Genomic DNA, 6,906 nt, shown 5'->3' with positions numbered 1-6,906 from the left:
GACCATTAAGCCATCTCTCCAGTACCATATTTTACTATTTGAATTCTTAAATTTTTTATAGCCTGATCCAGGCACAGTTCATCCAACCTTTTTGTCATCAGTTTGTTTTTGTAGAAGATTCAATGTACCTTGGAGGGAAACTTCAGATGACATAAGCTATAAAAGAGAAGGTGAAACAACAGAAAATTTTAAGACAGGATGTTTATAGGAAGATGAAATGCTCCTTCCTGAGGAGAGACACTTTAAGTCAGAAAGTAATTAGAAGTCTCTTCAGCAAGCTTAGTTCCTGAAACTGACCTGATTCACTATCTAACTCCTCCTTTTGCAAGCATATTAAAGCACAAAAAAATGATTCCTAGTCTTTCTCAAGAAGGCAAACTGCAAAAGAAGACCTAGAAGAAGCAGAGATTACCCATGTTGCCTAGAAAAAACAAAGGCAGGCTGAGCCCTCTGGACAAGACTCAGAACCATGGAGCTAGCTGGAAAGGACACTCTCCACATGTTGAGCTCTGTAGAGGGTGTGCAGTATGTTCCATGTTCAAGCTTTTGTGAGCTTTCATTCACATCGGGATGGACTTTGATGACACAAATATCACTCAGTTACTTCTCTTCGTGTAAGTAACTCTTCACCCATATTTCCATAGGTAACCCAAATAAAACAACTTACCACTTTACCCAGCTGGACTTTGGTAGTATCTGTACTTTGGTGTGAAGTTAGTTTGTTAGTTAGGGGAGAAGACTTTTGATCACATCTCCCCAGTAATAGTGTTTCAAGATCAATCCCTCAACTTCTCAACTTATAACATCTATAATTGTTGATACTGGTTCTTCCCTATTTCCTTGCTCTCCAGTTACCATATGGTAAATTATGCTCGACTCATTTAAATGACCTCCCAAAACTCATTTATATCTTAGTCTAATAGGAAACTTTTTGCTTTGATATAAAGTATAATGCACTTATCATTTGATGTCTAATGCATCTAGCTCTCATGTTTATGTCTTTCTTCGTAAACCAGATGTACAATACAGGCTTTTCAATCCTTCCCCTATCCTGCAAGACAGTGTCCAGAGAAGGGTGTTTATGTTGTTGTTTTGAATTTTTACTTAAAAATATATTCTACTTTCATACAATACATCCAGACCTCAGTTTTCAATCTTCCCATTCCAGTTAACTCTCCTCCTCCTCTAACCTCTCTTTTCCTCTCCCCACAATCCATTCCCTTTTAGAAAGGATCAGGCTTTTAAGGATCAACAACCTAACACAATAGAACAAGGTACAATAAGGTGAGACAAAAGTTCTTATATTGAGGATGGACAAGGTAAATAGGAGGGAAAGAGTCCTAAGAGCAGGCAACATAGTCAGAAACACACTAGCTCACATAAAAACACCCACTAGCAGGCAACCTGTTGCACACGCATTCAGATACCATGCTTGCTGCTTCGCTGTTTGTGAGTCCAGATGAGACCTGCATGGATGGTTCAGTGGGCCATGGTTTCTGACGTGGTGCTCCTAACATGCAGACAGTATCTTTCACTTCCCCCACACCACTGCCTTTACAAACACTGCCCTTGTTTCTAAGAGTCTATTCTGTGTTACACAATTTCAGTCTAATGGTTTAGAATGAAAATTACCAAGACTATCACAAAGTAGTTATTTCAAAATGTCCACCATTGAGGTTTCTGTCAGCAGAATCCTACACTTGAAGTGTGCAGCTATTTCAAACATTTGCATTCCAAAAAGGGGTTGGCCTACTTCATTCTGCTTCCTGCAGTGTATCTTGGCTTTTCCTTCACATCACTGCCTAGCTTTAAGACTCATGCTACCCTCATGCCAACACATCTAATATGCATATACCCTCTATTCTATTTACCTGGTTGAATATCAACCAACCTACTTTGTTTCTGAGCAAGGGAGATGAATATGCCTTTTAAGAACCAAACCTTGAATATTGGTATCATTTTATATTGAAGGATAGTAACTTTTGTAGGCCTATAAATATACCTAGATCATAGACTTTCCATTTTACTAGGAAAATATTTTTATATTTTCTATCTAATAAAACTTCTATATACTCCTAGCACATTTTACTCAGCTCATGACTTTCAATAGCTTTTCCACTGAGAAAATAAAAGTTTTGCAAAAATAGAGCAGGGATATATATATATATATATATATATATATATATGCATAAATTCATTCTTTAATCTTCCTTATGGTACTGCTGACCACATGCCCATCTTTGTCTTGGAAAGATGCTGCTTCTTTTTTTTTTCTTCTTATCTTAGTAATAGAGAATAACAACAACAAAACAACAAAGATATTTTTCTCTCACTTGGATAATATCCAGAAATTTTTTTTTTACCATTTTATTATTTTTCCAGAACTGAAACTATACCTGAGCACAGAGCATCAACATAAGGAATGAAAGACATATCGTGTTTCACAGTTTCAGAAGTCTCAAGCCATGGCAGCTGGCTTCTTTTTTTACCTCAGCCTGAGGTAGAACTAAGTGTAAGGATTATACAATCAGCCAGGCTATTAACTCTTAGTCAGAAAGAAACAGATAAAGACAGAGAAGTTAGGGCAAAGTAAAGCATTAAAGAGCTCATCACCTAGGGCCAACTACTGCCAATTAGATCAGTACAAATTTACTGATAGATTAATCATCATAATTAATCACATTTACCATATTAACAGGCAGCAAAGATCTTTAACAAAGTAGACTTAATGGGTCATTTTTACATTTAATATATAATGACAGATTGTATAAGGCTGAATATAGCTTATTAGTGGTATTCTCCAGCTGTGCTAGTCCTTATTCCTTTTAAGGTGAGCTGTGATTTTGCATAGACACTACTTTCCATCTTGATGACTTTGAGTGTCTTAGTCTCCTATGTCTCTAATTAATCCTTCTGTGATCATGGCTTATTTATAATGACCATGTTGCAGTATGTGTGTGTGTATACACATGTGAGCAAGTTTGTATATGTGTGTGTGTAAGCATTCTTCTGGGAAGAAGAAGCAAAAGCATAGCTGGGATTCCATAGCATGTCTTTGTTTTGTCTTTGAAACATATTATTTATTGGATATTTTATTTATTTACATTTCAGATATCATCCCCTTTTTCCATTTCCCCTCCCTAGAAACAACCCTATCCCATCCCCTCCTCCTTTTTGCTTTTATATCATTTTAATTACATAATACAAGTATTAAGGTCTGTTTTAAGTTGAGGAACTAGCAATACAATAGATGAGAATATTCATGGAACAAGGAAGACAATAAACACAAATAGTCAAAGAACAAGCAAGGCAAAAAACAAAGTTCTGTGAACACTCCCAAGATAACTGTTTCTAAGGGCTAATCAGGATGACCCACATATCTGAGCCTACTTCCCTGTCCTAGCCCAAAGTCATTTCCATTTCTGAAGCCTACTTCCTTGCTCTAGCCTAAAATTTAGATTCCTGCCTGAAATTACTTCTTTGTTCTAGGCTAAGATTTAGATTTCTGCCTGATATTACTTCTTTGTTCTAGCCTAATATCAGATTCCTGCCTGAAGCCCACTTCCTTGTCCTTGACCAATGTCATATTCCTGCCAAGCAGCCTCCAAATCTCTCTGACTCTCCCCACTTTTTTGTTTCATAAACCAGTATGAGACTGTCTTAGGTCATTCTGACAAGAAAGCCTTCCTTACCCATCATGGCATATGCATTATCAAGAGCAATGCAATTATGTCTTAGGTTGGTAAGGCTCTGTACAGAATCTTACCTGTCCTTGGCTTGACTACTTGTAAAGTTAATAACTCTGTCTAGGGGTCCATTTTCAGTTTCAAGCCATGTACTTTGGCTACCAACATGTTGATGTGGTTAAAGACAAGCTTTAACATGATGGGCAGGAATAAAAGTATTCCCAGCACAAAAAAATGGGCTACCACAATCAAGTTATATATGCCATTCTTGAATCTTGACCAAAATAAAAATATTGACCTCAGGCCTTGGATAATTTTATCAGCAGTATCTGCTGTATCAACACTGAGCAGAGCAGCATTCTTTAAATTCATAAGCTTACTCTGTAAAGTTAAAACATCCAGACAGTTGTTAGAATTATGCCAAATACACTACACATGTCTTTAAACTTTTTCCTAATTATAATGACTACCTCTGTAAACTATAGAACTAACATGAATCCAGTGGTATTTGGCATGACAGTAGAAATGGTTCCTTACTCTTAAACTCTGAACTTTCTTCCAATAATCTGAATAGGATAAGAGCATCAATGTGTTCTTCCAAATGCCTATCTAAATCCTCTTGTATATTCAGCACATTAGTAACATTTTTTTTTTTGCTAATGATTAACAAATGTAGCTGTCTTAATTTCTGTGTCAAAGCAATTGCAGAAGCAGTGATGCTAGCAATTAATGTAATTAAACCCGTTAGACCAACAATAATCAAGCCCACTATCCTCTTGCTTCTGCTTAAAGCCTGACTCACTTCTTCCAGTACTTACAAGCTTTTTTTAAGAAAACCAAAGTTCTGTGATACTCAGGGCAATAAAACAAAACCTGGTGGATAGATTTCTATAGCAGGCATGCCAGGTTTCAACATACTAACACAATCAGACCGTGTACAATCAATGCAACTTACATTAAATACTGTAAAATAAACAAAAGTAATTTTAACTTGACAATTAAAAGAGCCTTAACACATGTACTAACATTTGTTTGAAATCTAGATCCTGTCCTAACTTAATCTCTTGGTAATATAACATCATAGAGAACTGCAGGTAACTTCCAAATATGTCTCTGAAAATGTCCAAAACCAGACTTTCGAATGAAGATTGTTATTTTCAATATTGGATTGATTTCTAGATCAGTACATGATTGAGTTCGAATAACTTTTAAGAAAAATACAAGAGTCATTATAACTTCTCTTTTTGATTCTCTATTCCACATGGTCTAAAAACTTGAGGCAAGGCCTTTTGTCCCATCAGGGATATAGGTAAGCAAAGGTGGGTCTGGAACATATGTCCAATACAGCTTCCCAGTCACTATTGTTAGGACACTCAGCAAACTCACAGGTCAACATCATTCTTTGTCCTGCCATCAGCACGTCTCATCCATCACTCTGGCAGCCACCATGCTCCTTCAGAATCCTTCAGAAAAAAACACAAGCATGCCCTTTTCCCCACAATAAATACCTAATCGGGATCATACCATATGCCAATAAAAACAGATCCTTCCCTTCCACCTATGCATAAGTATGCCTAGTTGTAAAGTGCCATAGCATGTTTTTCTGTTACTCTGTGTGAATTATAAGCCAGTAAGAGACCTTAGTTCACAATAGATGCATAGATAGATAGATAGATAGATAGATAGATAGATAGATAGATAGATAGATGGAAGATGCCAAATAAATAGTACGAAAGGTCTTTCTCCAATCTCTATACTCATGCCCATAGAAATGCATGTATTCCCTGTGCACCTACATACAAATAAACATTTAGACACACCTGATAGGTCTCTGAATTTCGAATAGTTGGATTATGTTTATGGTCATAAAGTGTTAGTTTTTTGAAGAACTACCATATAGTTTCATATACTTCCTTCACTTTCCATTTTCAAGGTTGTTGTACAAGAATTTCAAACTCTGCCCCAATGGCACTTACTCCTACTTTTTAAACAGTAGAAATAGAAAGTGCTGTTTCATTTTATTTTTCTAATTAAAAATTTATCATATTTTTTATTATCAGACATTTTAATATAGTTTAGTTGAAATAAACGGGTTGAAGAAAACTTAGTTGGTATAAAGTAATGGCAGTCATTGTAGGAACAGAAGAGAGTACTCCATAGAAGTCTCCCTGAAGTCACTAAAAATCAACTGCTCAGTCAGATCTACTAAGAGACAGCACATGGCAGAAGTTCATGGCATGTAGGTTATCATTACCAACAAACTGCATTTCTACAGCAAGAAAATATGAAAGGTGATAAAGACTACCAGAAGCCCCTCAGATCACAATTTGCTACCAAATAACAGAAAATTTAGTTACATAAATAAATTAGCTAAATTAAACCTAAAATAAAATGAATATGTTTCCATGTGTAATTTTAGTGTGAATTTAAATTTGTTCAATTCTCCCGTTGTGTTTCTCTCTCATTTTCTTGACTATTCCCATCTCATTCAGTGTCCCTTCTGTCTATATTGTTCTACTTTTTTCCACTGCCCCTTAGATTGGAGCTTTACTTTCCCAGTATCATTGTCCCTTTCTATGTTTCTAGTATTGAGGCACATTTACTCCCTTTGGAATTTGAATATTTAAATGGTAAAGGTTAGGATCTACATATGAAGAGGAGCATATGGTGTCTGTCTTTCTGAACTTTGGTTATCTAGCTTAGTACAATTTCCTATGATTCTTTGTCCTCTTTTTCTACTTTCTTGGCTTTAGAGCCTAGGTATAGGATCAGTTGCATTTCTTTTCCTCCTCTCCTGTCAGCCAATCCTGCACTATCAGTTTTCCTAATTATGAAGCTACATCTTCATAACCAGTATGCCTCCAAACCTTCAGTATAATATTATCTTTAGATTCACTCCTGAGGCATTCTTTAAAAGCAGCAGATTTAGTAAACTGAATATATTTCTTATAACACGTCATAGTGTAGGTTAAGCAGTACCCTTTACCAAGAAATATATAAAGCCAAACATAGGTTTAAAATATCATACTGGCAAGTATGTAACTCGGTATCTTCTGAACACAATTATAGCAAAAAAAAAAAAAATGAAGAAAGTCATTAAATTTTCCTGGAGCAGACAGACTCTAAATAAAACATTCATAAGTTGCAAATTCAAGTAAAATATTTTTGAGAAAACAAACACTAAATAAAACTGAATTCAGTGGTGTATTTTGCAATAAAC

Source organism: Arvicanthis niloticus, chromosome 15 (genome assembly GCF_011762505.2).
Source record: "Arvicanthis niloticus isolate mArvNil1 chromosome 15, mArvNil1.pat.X, whole genome shotgun sequence".
Classification (NCBI taxonomy): Eukaryota; Metazoa; Chordata; class Mammalia; order Rodentia; family Muridae; genus Arvicanthis; species Arvicanthis niloticus.
Note: the sequence above shows the minus strand (reverse complement) of the source record.